This window comes from Fukomys damarensis, unplaced genomic scaffold (genome assembly GCF_012274545.1).
Source record: "Fukomys damarensis isolate Sample0158 unplaced genomic scaffold, DMR_v1.0_HiC HiC_scaffold_20, whole genome shotgun sequence".
Classification (NCBI taxonomy): Eukaryota; Metazoa; Chordata; class Mammalia; order Rodentia; family Bathyergidae; genus Fukomys; species Fukomys damarensis.
The window spans coordinates 25,049,368-25,066,354 of NW_022900932.1; positions in this window are offsets into that span (position 1 = coordinate 25,049,368).

A 16,987-nucleotide genomic window follows, 5' to 3' on the forward strand; every position below is an offset into this window, starting at 1 on the left:
AGAAGAAGAAGAAGAAGAAGAAGAAGAAGAAGAAGAAGAAGAAGAAGAAGAAGAAGAAGAAGAAGAAGAAGCATGCTAAGGATAAATCAGTATAGAGTTTCCTCAAAAAATCTAAGCATAGAAATTCTATCCTGGATATCTTCCCAAAAGAGTTAAATATATCATATTACAGTGGTACAGGCAAACAGCACAATTGGTAATGACTAAATCTTAGGAGTGGTGTATGTGTCCATCAACAGAGGAGCAGATAAAGAAAATGTAGTATTTATACACAATGGAGTACTACTCTGACATAAGGAAGGATAAACTTGAATTATTTGCAGGAAAATGAAATAAGTCAGATACACAAACTTAAACTTTATTATCACATGGTGATAATAAATACTTGGTTTTTATAAATAAAAAGCAAAAGAAAAAATACATAATAGTGATAAAAAGAAATAGATCTTTTGCAAATGTATAAGAGACCAAGCGATTAAAGGTAGAAAGAAAAGGAGGATGGGGAAGAAAATGAAAATAGAATTAAGATGATGTGTTTCCCTGAAAACGAGACCCAACAGGGCTCATTTTCAGGAAATGTGTCTTCTAAAATCATGCTGGAAGCTGATTTTTCAGGTAGGACTTATTTTCAGAGAAGCTGGATGTGTTATGTAATGTACCAACTCCCCACAATGAATGTAATTATTACGTACTGCAAACATGTACTAATCAAATTTTTTAAAGAATTCGTAAGTTAGAGGGGATCCATCTTTCACAATAACTACAAGAAACATGATTTTTTTTGTTTTGCTTGTTTTTGCCTGTTGATAGAGCCACTGAACATAAATCTCACTCCACTGTGGATTCATTTCCTTGTGTTTCCATGTCACTATAGGATATATGCTATTTTGGATTTTGGCATGCTTGTCTGTCTTAAGCATTCAATTTCATTCTATTTTGACTTCACTTTTCTTGAGCACTGTGTGGCTCCAGGAAACAAATACAATTTTTTAAGTCCTAACATAAATCAACTTATGGAAATGCCTTAAAAGACAATTTATTAAGCTTTTCTTTTAAAAAGTTACAGACGTTCTAACTCAAGCTAGAATCCTATGAAAAAGGAAATCTATTGTTGGACTGAATTTTGTTTAGGAGAAAAAGTAAACTAAGAAAATGGCAAACAATTCTTTAATTTCTACTTAGTAATTAAATTGAATATTTAGTACAGATAATTTAATGGAGCATTAATACATTTTTATTGCATAAATACTATGTTATTTTGAATATTTCAAAACTTAGTACTTTTAAAAATAACAAAGTTTAAAATCATTTTAATCTCAACATTCATATACAACCACTTTTGTATTTTAGAGACACTTTATCCAAATTTTTTTATATATATTTACTTATTCACAAATGCTGAGGCAGGAGGATCTAAGATTCTAGGTCAACCTATGCAACTTAGTGAGAACCTGTTGAAAGAAAGTGGGGGAGGGAGAGAAACGGAGGGAGGAAGGAAGGAAGGAAGTAAAATAAAAAATGAGAAAGCAGGGAAGAAAAATGAGTATACAGCTCATTGCAAAGGTTCTGGATTCAATCCCCAGTACTTCAATAAAGTTTCACGATGTGCAAATCTATTTTGGCCTACTTAGTCCATGGGTTATCTTTCTCTATCAATATGTATATTTCTATGCCACTATTTCTAGTACTTTCATTAATAATCTAAGCAATGACATTATTGTTCATTAATTCAGGATTGTACATCTAGAAATCTCACTTCAGCAGATTTTGGTAGGATAAAATCTCTGCATAATTGTTATATAATCTTGGTAGAATTAGTCCAAGGACATAAGCATTTGTAAAAAAAAAAAAAATGGGATCATAGTGCTTGATTCTTAGGAAAATTCTCTTAGTATAACCACTGATCAATAAGATATAATAGTGTGAGTTTCTCCTCATATTTGCCAAAAAGGAACATTAGATTTGCAGATTTGTAATTTACCAGTCGAATAAGACAAGCAAAACTTTTGTCCTCATTTGAATTTCTTCCATTGCTAATAAAGTTGAATGGGCTTGCAAATTTTATTTAGTTCTATTGATTATAGTTTTCTTCCACAGGTTATCTATTTAGGTCCTTCATAAATGCCTTATGAAAAGTTATATAATTTTAAGAGTCATTTGCTTTTAAATTTGATCAATAAAACATTGTTAAGTAATAATATTCATACACATCTTATTCAAAGTGTGGGACACCAAGGTATCCTTATCATTTAATTCCCAAATTGTTCTAAATTGAAAGAAGGGACATTCCTTAAATTTGGCTATGATATTTTCAGACTATTTTGACAATTTCCCACTTTCTTTGAAAATAATGTATTCCAAACTAACTTTATACTTCATCTTGACTGGATTTATCCATTTTTCAAAGATCCCTGTTTGCTTCTGGTGGACAGTGGTCTTTAGAGGACAAGACACTGGGGATCTATGTAGTCACTGCTACCAGACTGTCCTAGTAGAAAGATCTGAGGAATATATGTAGAACACACACACAATACACACAGATAAAAATATTTACATCTCATGTTTTCTGTATTGATTTATGTACAATGAAAACCACAAGCTCACACTGATAATCTCTAATTCCAGTCCAACACCACAAAATATATTCTAGTTTTCTTCCTTTTCATATTTTTAACTTTCTTTCCAGAACTAAGAATTTTTCTCAAGCTACGTAATTTTTTCAACCCTCCCCTCTTCTGATACCCATCTTCTATAGTTCCTACCATCCTTTACTGGTACGGATAGCATCTTATGCTACTCAAGACACTGTTTAGTCTGGCTTTTGACACCTTACACCTCTACCAAGAAGTTCATCTCCGCCTGCTCAGACTCCAGTGGTCTCTCTGGGATTCCTCACTCCTAGAGATTCTTCTTGTTCTTCTTACTTATCAGTTTCAGTATTGCATATCAGCCTCCCTTCCTGTGACCTTACCCTTTGATCTCCAAATAGGGATGCTTTCTCACAGTCAAGTGCTGACATCCTAGAATAGACCACCCTCCCCAAGGAAGGCCCCTTCAAGCAACTCAGATAGGCAAGCCCCTCATGAGGGCTTCCTGCTCACCTCACACACCTCACTTGTCTTCTGCCACCCTATCCCTTGTGTGAATTCTTGACATCCTGGTGGGGCTGCCTCCCTACCCAGACTTTTTCATTTGTCTCTGCACGTTTTCAACACCCTAAACTGTACCACTGTTTCCCAGCATAGATACCCCGTCCACTAGTTGGGTGCCCCTCCACTTCTCCACATCCGTACTGCTTTGTTCTTTCTAATGGCTTTTGGACTGCATTGCTCAAGAAGAAATAAAGAGAAAGAAAGAGAGAGTAAAAATAAAAGGAAGACAAATAATGACATTTTAATGAATGTAAATTTATATAATTTTAATTTTTGCCTGGTGGAAATTTCTTAATATCCTTCATCAAAGAAAGTTGCTTATTTCCTTCTTAAAGAAGGAGACATTTGAATATTGAGAATGATCAAACCTTATATTTACTAGGGTGGGAGGAAAGGTAAAGAATTTGTCTAGGCTGAGCAATTAGATTACATCAGAAAAAGCTATTTTATGCCTGGAGCCAATTTGGTAAATCTTTCTAATTCTTAGAAGTGTCTACATTATGCAATTGTTTATGTTCATCAGCCTTTCCCTGGGTCACTGCTCCCTTTTGAGAATCTAATGAAAACTATCCTTCTTTTCAGAAAAATGTACATAGTGATTTAGACACGCATAATTTGCATTCAAATCTATTATATTTTCATTCTTCTCTATGTATTATTTGACCTCTAGGTCAAGGATAAGTCTTTAAAGAATGTAAATGTTTGTCTCCATAAATACAACATCAGCACCTGGTCTTCACAGGCTGACCAACCAGGACTCAAGAACAAGCTCTGGCATCTAATTAATAACTTTGGCCTTAACTTCTCTGAGCTTTATTTATAAAATGGAGATAATAACTACCTCCTGGCCTTTGTGAAAAACTGAGTATACTTAGGAAACAACACCATATTTATAATGGTCGCTTGTTATAGGTTAATCTTTATTATGCAACCATCTAGAGCCATCCTAATTGGACAAAATGCTTCTGCTTCTTACTAGGTATCTGAGGCCACCTTGGAGGATAGATTTTTTTTTTTAAGTCCAAGATCATTCCTTTCCCCTCCTATTGGTTTTGTTGTGAGCATATAGTTTCTTAATGATGATTCTTGAGCTAGGAAAGAACTATGGTACTAAATATGTGTTGGTTTTTCCATTAAAAATCATAGATTCTCCTCCCCATTTACAAACCAATAAACTCAATGAGGAAAAAAAATTCATAGATTCTTACCTAAATGCTTTCAGAAGTTCTCTGCGGAAGTGTGTGATATAAGTAATCAGAAGTAGTGAAGACTGTAGAAATTCTCCCAAATACAGCAGTTTTTTTTCTCAGTCCTGGACCAGGTTAGGAATGTGGACTCAAGTTACCAAAAGGTAAATGTCTTTCAGTAGTCAGAAATTCAGGTGTTAATAATGAAATTTTCAATTTTAACACGTTGTTCGGTCCACATATTTTCAACCTCTGCCACACATGGAGACATTGTCTACATGTCAATATTGGTTGATGTGATTGGATTATAAGAGAGGAAAAGCACAAGTACATAAAAATAGAAGTTAACAATAGTAAGGATTTTTTTTTACCAAAATTAAACACCTATTCAAGATACTTAACAGTGAAAGCAAAACCTATCTATACTCCTTAGCTGTTATCCAGATGTCGATAGGATCTGAAAGAGAAATGAAATTATTTTATTTTTTATAGCTTGATGGTGACATTACTGTTATTGTCATTCATATTTGCTTATGATTTCTGACTTATAGGTATCACTACAATATTAAGACAATTCAGGCAGAAGGAGAGAGGAAAGTAAAATGGAATGGAGAAAAGGAATTCAGATTTATTGTGTACATGTACTAATTCACCACAAAGAATGTAAACATTATGTACTACAAGTATGTACTATTAAAAATAAATAAATGAAAATGAAATAATCATGAAGTACTATAAATAAATAGGCAAATATACTTCAAGATTATTTTCAAGTCCTAGAAAAGTCAGCATCCTCTTTAAAAGGATGCTTGCTATTCAAGAATGAGTTATTCTTAGGCAGTAAGAATGAAACAAAATAATACTCTTTGGTTTAAAATAAAATAATAATTCTTTCTTTCTTGGAAAAAGTTGCTAACCTCAGATCTCACTCTGAATTTTGAAAATGTATTTCCTGTTTTATAGAAAAAAGACATCTTCTTTATCCAGTCTTCAACTGATGGGCAAATGGGATGTTTCCAAGTTTTAATTATTACAAACTGTGCTTCTATAAACACTGGTGTGCATATATTACTGTGGTATCATTCTTTTAATTCTTTTGGAAAGACACTCAGAAGTAAAATGTACCAAGAAATTCAATAAAAAGAAAAAAAAGAATGAGAAATTGGAGTCATTCATAGGAAAATGGATGCATATTGAGATCATAATCTTAAGTGAAATAAATAAGTCACACATGTGTAAATACCGAATAGTTTCTCTGGTGTGAAAAACTATAATGTTAAATAAGATTCTAATGGTATAATTGACAATATGTAATAGGAAGAAAAGGACTAAAGGTGTAGGGGAAGTGGGAAGAGTAGGCGAAAGGAAGTAAGGCCAAAAAAATATGAGAAAATGAAAAAATGGGAATAAAGTTTTTGTAAATAGGGAAGGGAGGAGAGGGTGAAGGGAGGACAGGGTTATGGGGGAAAAATGAGAACCAAGACCTGCCATGTAAAGGTACAAGATCCCAATGATGTAACTGTACTGTACACCTAAAATATACCAATAAAGTCAATGAGAAAAAAAAATGTATCTCCTGGAGGCAACGTATTCCTTTCTTCTCAATCGTGTGCTTTGTACCTACTCTTTCACAAAGGTCATTTCCCTCCTCCTGTCCTATTAAACTAAGACCTAAACTGATACTCAATCAACAATAAGGGTTGCAATCATTGTCAAGATACCAATGAAACACAAATGAACAGAATTGAGACCATTTTCAACAGCAAACTAAATATTTAAAAAGTCATAAATCTTTGTTGACTTGTAAAAGAAAAAGGCAAACATTTCTCCTTCTAAGCATTCACTTTCTTAACAAAGTAAAGCTTACAGCATTGATAAGGCAACCTTTCTTGGGCCTGCTTTTGCTTATTCCCGCACTTAGTTTCTATAACACTGAGTCCTCACAGACAACCTGGATTTAAAAGAAAAATGCTACTCTTCTTTAGGATCTTTAAAATGCCAAAATCTGTATTGCTTTGGTTAATTTCAGAACTGAATTATGATAAATACCTCCCTCCCACATGATGCCAAGAAAAATATTATCTACAGCAGCTCCAAGTCATTGAACTGACTAGTTAAAAGTAGCTCTAGCACTAAATTGCACAGCAGAAAAAAACACCATCAGTTAGTAGGATTAAAAAAAAGCGACTGTACTTCATTAGACAGATCTTCCAAAAGCAGGGCTCTATTTTTAAACATAAGGATGATTATTAGAAATAGGAAGAATTAAAGTCTAAAAGATTAAGTACTGGTACTTAAAAAGAAACATGTTGTTTCTTTCCTTGCAAATGTGCCCAGAGACATAGGGAGGAGGGACAGAGAGCTCAAAATATATTATGTGAAACCTACAGAGGAATTCCTGGTTGAAACTTTAGGTAGGCTCAAAGCTTTACAGAAATGTCCTCTAACCCCTAGCATAGTGTGGCCACATCAAAATAGGAACTGTGTGACTTATCTGTGCTAGATTTCAGAGCTCTCTGTGATGCCATGAGCCTCAGTGATACCAAGTAACAATAGTGAAGGATTCCAAACTTACCTCAGTTCTAAGAGGATATCACAAAAGCTGGAGATAGAGACAGAGATACACACAGAGAAAGAGAGAGAAAGAGAGAGAGAGAGTCTGAAAGACTGAGGAGGAGGGGAAGGAGGTAGAGGAAGTATAATTACTTCTGGATGCACAGAGAACATAGTATGCTAGCACATCTTCAGGGAAAAAGTGAAAACAACAAGCTGGTTAATGGAAGCTAGCAGGTAAAGGCAGTCAGCAGCCACGGATTGCCAAGCCAGCAGCTAATTGCAAACAAGAGTGAAAAGCCAGAATCTTGTGGCCTTCCCTGATGAATGATGCTTACTGGCCTCCTCCCCTTTCAAGATGGAGCAGCCCTAGGGATAAATGCATAGGACAACTGTAAGTGACTTCCAGAACATCTGATTTATCCTCAATAAACCAGAACTATGTGACCAACCACTCCAGAGACAAAGGTCACATTTGTCATCAATGGAATTAAGAGTCCAGATATTATTATGTCCAGTTATTTTTAAAATACTGAAAAATTGTTCCTTGTATTCCTGAATTTTGCAGGTTAAATATTCATATTGATTCAGTTATAACTATGAAGAGTCCTTCAGTAAACAAGTTAGTCTATTCTTTCAGTCATATTTCCATTCAAATGTTACATCTAGTGCTTTGGTATTGGGTGAGAGTGTTTCACGAAAATACAGCACATTCTGTCAAGTGTTTTTCACTTGCCATAATAACAACAGTAAGAATGAATAAGGATGACATTTATATAGTAGTTGTTTTATGTCAGGAACTTCTCTGAGTGCTTTAATTACACTAACTCAGTTAAGCTTCCCACACACCTCAGAACGTAGGTTCTCTGAACATCCCATTATGGCAAGATGAAGATCCCATAATACAAAGAACAAATCACATGACAGGAAGGGGCAGAACCAGATCAGGATGCGGGCAAATTCCATAATCTTAGCTCTTAAACACAAACTCTCCTAAAAGAGTCTTTGAAAATATGACTTCTAAAGCCAAACACACAGGGGTTCAAAGATTATGGATGACTTCATGATATCATAACATGTGCACATCATGTTTGCATCATTAATTTAAACGTTTGTCCTATTGCAAAATGGTTAATTGGCATTAAACATAACACTACAAAAAAAAAACTAAATAAAAAATGGGCCAAAAACATTAACAATTCTTTTTTCAAAGAAGATATACAGATGGGAAATAAACATATGGAAAGGTGCTCCATGTAATATGTCATTCAGGAAATGGAAACTAAAATATCAATGAGATACCATGAAACGTGTTAGAATGGAGGTATCCAGAACACTGGTCACAGCAAGTGCTGGCAAGGGTGTGGAGGAACAGGGACTTCATTCATTGCTGATGGGAATGCAAATTAGTACAGCCACTTTGAAAGATAGCTTGGCAGTTGCTTATAAAAACTAAACACATTCTTATCATATGACACAGCAGTCACACTCTTTGCTATCTGTACAAAAGATGTGAAAAATTATGTCCACACAAGAACATGCACATGGATGTTTAAAGCAGCTTTATTCATAATTTCTTGGGCAAGAAATTTAGCACAGTGGTTCTGCTTGCTGCCTGCCTTGCAAGCACAAGGACCTGAGTTCGATGCTGGGTAACCCCCCCAAAAAAAAAGTCATGCCATGAAAAGATAAGGAAGAAATTTAAATGCATAAAGAAAGAGGCCAATGCTGTATGATTTCAACTCTACAAAATTCTAGAAGAGCCAAAACCATGAAAACTTGAAAACTGTAATTTTCCAGAGATTGAGCTAGGAGAGAGAAGAATGGTAAAGAAGTATTAGGACAGTCAAAATACACTGTATGATGTTACAGTTGTGAAAATATGTCACTTTTCCAAATGACTACAACGTACAACACCAAGAGTAAACTGTAATGTAATTTATAAGTTTGGGGTGATTATGACATGTCAATGTAGACTCATCAGTTGTAATAAGAAATAATTTTAAATGTCTCCAAAATGTAGGTCAGAAAATTCTTCAGCCCAAGGGGAGACATAGGTATGAAACTGTGGTCACCTAAGTCACTCAGACCTAACAGGTGATGCATACAGACCATCTGACTCCATAGACACAGTGAATCCCAGTGAAATTCGTCTTCCTTCTTCTAGTAGTTCTTACTTAGAATGCATAACACAAGTATCTGACCACAACTAAGGCCCTTTGCTGCTCAGTCAATGCAGTTACACACTCATTTGATGTAAGCTATTTGTTTTTTGCTGTTTTGTTTGTTTGTTGCTTGCTTTTCCCATTTATAAAAATGCACCTTGCTTGAGTACCATTTTTTTGAGCATCAGTTCTAGGCTGTTGGATTTTATCTCCCCAGGTGATCATCTTTACTTTGCCTTGAATAAACTCTTTGTTCTCAGCTCCCTGTGCCCCATCTTGCATTTTGGGTTAAAAGCAACAAATGCATCGTGGTGGTGGGGGTGCGGGTTTGGGGAAAATCTTTGCATTTGTGAAGGCAGAAAATACAAATACTCTCTGTAACTTTCTCACAATGATATTATAAAAGTAAAACAGCTCTAAAAGAAGGTATTTATCAAATAAATGCACACATATGTACCGTTTTAACCATAGTGATATACTAGATTTTTCCTAAAATTTTACATACAACTTATCAATATCAGATCATTGTTTTCTAGAAAAGTCTAATGGTTTAACTGCTGCCAGAAGTGTATTGCTTCATTTCACTTAACTGTATCATCTCATCATTGTTCAAATTTAAATTTCTTTGATTATTAGTGAGTTTTCCTCATGTATATTGTCCATTTGTATTTCTCCCATCTTCACTATCATTTAAAGCCTAAATCTAACTACTTAAAATTTTGTTTTCCTGGTACATAATTCACCTACTTTTAATTTTGCAAAAATCTTCTGTTGCCCTGGAATAATATATTACTATTTTCTTTTGCAATAAGCTACCCACAATACATTCCTTATTCAAAACAAGTGGCAAAGCACCAAAGGACAATTGTAAGAAATCTAATCTTCTATACAAGTAATATATAATTCCAAGTTTAACTTCCCCAAATTAAAAAAAAAATGAAGGACTGAGCAGAATATGTATAACTGAAGCAAGCTAAAAGGCATAAAGTGTAAATTGAGCAAATAGCTTCAGGGGACATGTATTTTATTCATGACTATTAGTGTTTCAAACCATAAATCTACTTAATTAGATTTAATTACAACACTGCTCAAGACAACACTGAGATGGTAAAATCTGAGAGTGGCATTTTATGTATTGCTAGAGGGATAGTCTATTTATGCAAATAACTGACAAGCTTTCACTCAAAAAGACTAATTGAACAAACTGTTGAAACTATATGATTAATGAGGGAAGTGAGAAAAAGTATGAAATTTTCAAATTTCAAACATGTTAACCCATCTTTCTATGAGAATTAAGAGTCACATGGCAAAATAGAGGAAAATACCATAGCATTAACAGTAGGGAAAGAACTCAGGGTCCTCACTTTTCTGAAACATTCAACAAAGTTAACAACTGCCTTCCTGGTTTATATTCCTGTATCTACTTACTTCAGTATAATGTATGCATTTACAGGTGTTCTCCTATAAACCCATGAGCTCTTTGAAACCAAGGAACATGTCTGGTTCATTATCATTTTCCTATTCTCTGTAATAATCCCTGCCACATTAGAAGTAATCAGTAAAAGTGTCATACAAAGGAATAACGGTACTGGGAAATATTAAATGCCCATTGTAAGAACTTTCACTGTTTAGAAATTTGAAAGTCAGGTCATACTTTTAGCTATATATTCTAAAATGAAAACCTAACCGTCATCATTTCTGGACACATTACTTCACTAGTGATATCTCTGTAAAATTCCTTTACATTGTCATAGCCAATTGAGCAGATACATGAAGGAGGAGAGCTTTGGGGATCAATGTGCCAACAAAAAATAAAATATCAAATCCAGATACACAAAGCAGTCATAAGACACTCAAATCTTCTGCCACCAATTCATACTTCCATTGTGAGGAATAAACAAAGGTGTTTGTCCACATATGCAAATGTATTACATTTGAAATTATTGAATAGTTTGTCTTTCTGCAAACTAGGTTCTTTAAATGGTTGCCATGGGCAAGATATAAACTAATTTCCTCAAACTTGAGATTGTATCAGTCTTCTGCATTGCATGCCTAGCTGTTTCCCCCAACAAGGTACCCACCTTTATCAATTTCCATCCACGTACAATGGCTACTTGTCCTTGGGTTCATTCATACTACAGATATTTCCTGATCACCTATCATTCCAGTACTGTAGGGACCTCTGGATACCATACTTTTTAAGTTTACCATGCATCAGTGGTTTACTATGTATCAATGCACACCCAAGGGCAAGAATCCAATATTTTTCAACCACTTGCATATCATAGTATACTTTCAAAGTGTAGGTCTAGACCAAAGGCAGATGTAAATGCCCCTACTGGCCACCAGGTCTGGCTCAGTGGCCCCTGAGTCTAAGGCATGAGGCATACGTGTGTAGTGTAACTCTACGTAGAATGGGCTGATGAAGCCTAAGGTGGAGTCAGATGTCTATATCCAGGCCCCATCCATCTAGCTTTTTCATTCATACTACAGATATTTCCTGATCACCTATCATTCCAGTACTGTAGGGACCTCTGGATACCATACTTTTTAAGTTTACCATGCATCAGTGGTTTACTATGTATCAATGCACACCCAAGGGCAAGAACCCAATATTTTTCAACCACTTGCATATCATAGTATACTTTCAAAGTGTAGGTCTAGACCAAAAGCAGATGTAAATGCCCCTACTGGCCACCAGGTCTGGCTCAGTGGCCCCTGAGTCTAAGGCATGAGGCATACGTGTGTAGTGTAACTCTACGTAGAATGGGCTGATGAAGCCTAAGGTGGAATCAGATGTCTATATCCAGGCCCCATCCATCTAGCTTCCAAGTAAAGAGTCAATTCAATGATGCGCTCACCATTGTGATTTTCTCACCATCTCTGCCTTTACTGTAAGATTTGATGTTCAGGAAGCTTAAACTTCAAAAAGCTTAAATGCTATGAATATATAAGTGGTATTTAAGGACAAATAGAAATGTAAAATAAAAAGGCTTACTTCTTTCTCTGAAAACTAAAGGGAAAAGACAGCCCTTCTTTTTCTTAGAGTATCTCCTTTGTTCCCTGTAATTTTAAATTTATGTATATCTTCTTTTTGAGACTCTTGTTGTTAGTTTCATAACCCAGCAGTATCTTCAGCACAAGGGTGCTATCTCCTTAAAATGTGAACAAGAAGTAGCATAGGCCTCATCCTATGGTTTCTATAAGAGGGTAGGAACCTAACTTCTGCAGAAACCTGACTCCAAAGTACAAAATTACTGTCTGTCAATAAAGCTTTGAAAAGGCCAGTTTCTTTTCTATAAAGCTAGGAAATTTTCACCCCCAATTACCAGATAAATTTAGAAGGAACAACGTGTGGCAAAGGATATTATCAAGTCCTTCCAACCAGGAGAACTCAAGTATCCACCCATCTTTGTCTTAGTTCTAGCTGGTCTCTTGATTCAGATGATACTTTCTTTTTTCATAGGACACTTGACATATTCATCCTGTGCTGCTAAAATACTGGGCTACCAGCTCATCCCTCATGAGCTTGATCAATCGAGCTGCCTGTTTTGTGGTAACCTGATCACCAGTCTCCTGCATACTAATAGTCATCCTGAATTACTTTTAAATCTGCTTACCCAAACAGAAACAAGGGCATTAAAGAGCCATTTGAGAATTTAAAAATATTAACTGCAGACCTTCCATGAAGACTCATGAATTAAAGCTGCCAACAGCAAAATACTTTGGAGATAGTCAAGATGTAATCCTGAATCTTGGAAGCAGAACTGAGCAAGTAATAGATATTTCATATTTTCCTTTTATTATTTATGTTTTAATTAAATAATTTAACATGTTAAATATTTAATAATATTTTATTATTTTCCTCTTATTTAATTAACAAATATCTATTTTGAGTTTGTTGTGTATCAGATACTTAAGAAACAATGCAATATTTTTAAAGTCATGACACTATTCTCAATGAGTTTCCAATCTATAAAACACATACATATATCTGGTTTTTATTCAAGATGTGAATCAAAAAGAAGAAAATATTTTAACCCCATAAACTCAGTTGTTAATGGATCCTTTTCTGCTTTAAGACAATTTCAGTTCACAAAAGTACAAAGGATGATATATAATGAATAACTATGAATGTGTGATGTCTAAACTAGACTCGTATTTCCTACATAGTCTTCCTTTCCTAATTCCAGACAAGGACCACGAAGGAATACCTTCCATTTTTAGAAAATGGAAGCAAAATGTTAGCCATTCAATTATTTTTACTGTAAATTGACCAATCATTATTGTCTATGCTTATGGGATACAAAGTGTTATTGTGATATAGATATGCAATACATTTTTGTTACCTTTAATTACCATGCTGCTCAAACAGCTCAAATTTTTTTTTCTTCTAACTGCAACTTCGTACCCTTTGACCAAACGTTCTCACTCCTACTATGTCCCAGACTTTGTCTACTCTCTCCTTAATTATTTAGATTCCACAAATAGCTGAGATTATGTGATATCTGACTTTCTGTTCCTAGTTTATTTCAGTTAGAAAAACATCCTCCACATCTATCATTGTTGCAGCAAATGACAAAATTTTCTTCTGCTATCCAGATAAAGGGTATTTCATTGGACATTTTCTTAATTCGTGCACCCAATGATGTATGTTTTAGTTGATTTCATATCTTGGCTATTGTGAAAAATTCTGGAATTAATAAAATGCTTCATATTATTTTTTCAAAATGCTAATTAACTGTTGAGCTAACTTGAAACACCCAATTGATTGGTTTAACATAGTTCTGGGTGTTGATGTTGGATTTAATAAGAAGAAAAGACCTGGGTGTGGTTGGCATCAACCAGTGGGCTTGTAGCCTGGGAGGAATAAAAAGGGAAAGGAAGAAAGTCTGGCTTCTACTTCTTTAGAGGAGCTCCAATCTTTCCATTGCCTTTGGAAATATATCAATTACTATCCCCAAATCAGAACTTGTAGTTCACTGACAAAGAATAGCCCCCTAATGCCTTTTGTTTTTTACCAACTCTTGCTCTTGCTTAAGTTTAATCCTCAAAAGAAATTCCTTATTTCAGGTAAGGAATGATAGTTCTACTTATCAGCCAAATTATCATACATGAATGTATTTCTCACATAAGCCTCAGATTCTTATAAAATTAAAAGTATAGGTACAGTTAAACACATCTTTTCCAGTCTTACTCTCTTGCCCCTTCCCTAGAAGCAACTGTCATGATTTTGACATCTATTTTCCATGCCATATATTTTATGCTTTTACTATTTATAGACAACATATATGATTTAAGGTTGTTGTAAAATTTAATATACATGATAATATGTCAAACACTCTTTAGAAGACCAATTTTTAAAGTTTTTGCTTAAGAGCCATACGTTAGTTTTAACTTCCATAGTTAACTGCTACACACCACATATTTCATCAAATGAATGTACCATATTGTTTCCATTTTTATGACAAACATGTTGTAATGATATGCTATTTTATATTGAGTATAATTTATAAACAGGAAAGTACAAAAATTTTAAGTGTTTAGGGTATAAATTATTTTATTTTTACTTATGTGTATTCCTATAAAGCCACTGTGAAGAATAAGCTATGGAAATTCTTGCACTCCTGTTGACTACCTGCCAATATAGTCTTCAAGTTAAGCACATATTTGCTTAGTTTTATGTGCTTTTAAACATCACATAAATGGAGTTAAACAGTGAGTGATCTTCTGTATCTAGATTTTTTTTCTTACTATTATATAGCCATATAGGACTGATCTGTGTTTCTTGTGGCATTAGTTCTGTGCTTCCCAAATCATCAGTGCAGTGGAGTATATCATGAGTTGTAAGAATATAATATAGATCACACAGCCCTTCCACTGTCCACAGTCATTTGTATTAGTTCCAGTTTCGTTGTTTGTAAAGTATTAATATGAACATTCTAGTATTGGAATGATAAACTATAAAAATTGGAGTTTAAACATCAAAAAAGTTGAATACCTGCAATTTAAGGCGGAAATATAACACAGGTCTTGTGGTGGACATAAAATGCTTATGTAGTGATCAAAGAGGTTTACCACTCAGATGTCCCTTCAAAAAGAACTTGCTATTCAAATGTAAGGGGTACAATTAAGTGGCATCCTCCATCTGTGGTTCCTTCAAGATTCACCTTATATTTTCACCTGAGAACATCTCCTTCTGGAACAATAAGTAGGACAACTTTACTGCAACTAGACTATTTTTACCAAAACTGATTCCTCTCATGGGTAATGTTTAGTGTGCATTGGTCCAGACTGTCAGATCATCATCACAGTAAAAAACTATTCCCTGTTCAATCTTACTCCTAATCCTTTCATCATTTATAGATGCTACTCTCCACTAATCTTATACTACTAACTCTGCAACCTGAAGGACCCAAACAGCACTGTTGGTAGCAGACATAGTTCAAGAAAGCAAGCTCTAAAATGAGGTTTTGGGGCCAGATTGATCAATGTCTAAATGGCAATAATAATTGGATAGTATGTGGGGCAAAGAGAGTTTATTGCACAAGATAATGGACCAATTCTACAAACTTTCAACAGTGGTGCCTTAATAAAGTATTGTAAGGGACTACTGTGGTTGGTGCTATGCTTTATAATAAGTAAAGGAGCCAGGCATGGTGGTGCACACCTGTAATCCAAGCACACAGGAGGCTGAGGTTGGAGGATCACTATGAGTTCGAGACCAGCCTGGGCTACATAGTAAGTTCCCGGGTCAATCTTGGCTACATAGTGAAACCCTATTTCAAAACAAAAATAAAAACAAAAACAACAATGTTGTAAAGGAAACAATGCAAAGAGGTGATAACTTGCTATTCAAATGTAAGGGGTACAATTAAGTGGCATCCTCCATCTGTGGTTCCTTCAAGATTCACCTTATATTTTCACCTGAGAACACCTCTTTCTGGAACAATAAGTAGGACAACTTTACTGCAACTAGACTACTTTTACCAAAACTGATTCCTCTCATGGGTAATGTTTAGTGTGCATTGGTCCAGATTGTCAGATCATGATCACAGTAAAAAACTATTCCCTGTTCAATCTTACTCCTAATCCTTTCATCATTTATAGATGCTACTCTCCACTAATCTTATACTACTAACTCTGCAACCTGAAGGACCCAAACAGCACTGTTGGTAGCAGACATAGTTCAAGAAAGCAAGCTCTAAAATGAGGTTTTGGGGCCAGATTGATCAATGTCTAAATGGCAATAATAATTGGATAGTATGTGGGGCAAAGAGAGTTTATTGCACAAGATAATGGACCAATTCTACAAACTTTCAACAGTGGTGCCTTAATAAAGTATTGTAAGGGACTACTGTGGTTGGTGCTATGCTTTATAATAAGTAAAGGAGCCAGGCATGGTGGTGCACACCTGTAATCCAAGCACACAGGAGGCTGAGGTTGGAGGATCACTATGAGTTCGAGACCAGCCTGGGCTACATAGTAAGTTCCCGGGTCAATCTTGGCTACATAGTGAAACCCTGTTTCAAAACAAAAATAAAAACAAAAACAAAAATGTTGTAAAGGAAACAATGCAAAGAGGTGGCTGATTATTACCAAGTTCTATTAAGGTCCTACAAGTAGATAATGAAATCTGAGTACCAGTAAAATTTTATTAAACACTGTGGATGCTAGAAGACGTGTTATAGAGCTTACAAAGAGCCTTTACTTTCTACCAAGGAAGAGCAAAGAAAAGTTAAAAACTAAACAGAATTTAATGTTTACAATTACAAACCTTCAAATCTGGTGAATAGTTAAGTCTGCTATGCCATGAAATTTGAGATCTTGATGTAAGGGATAGGAACATTTTCATAGACGTCCTTAAAGATGTTGGATTCCCAGCTCCTCTAAACCATCAGAACCCAGAGATGCTGTACATCTTGGAGGT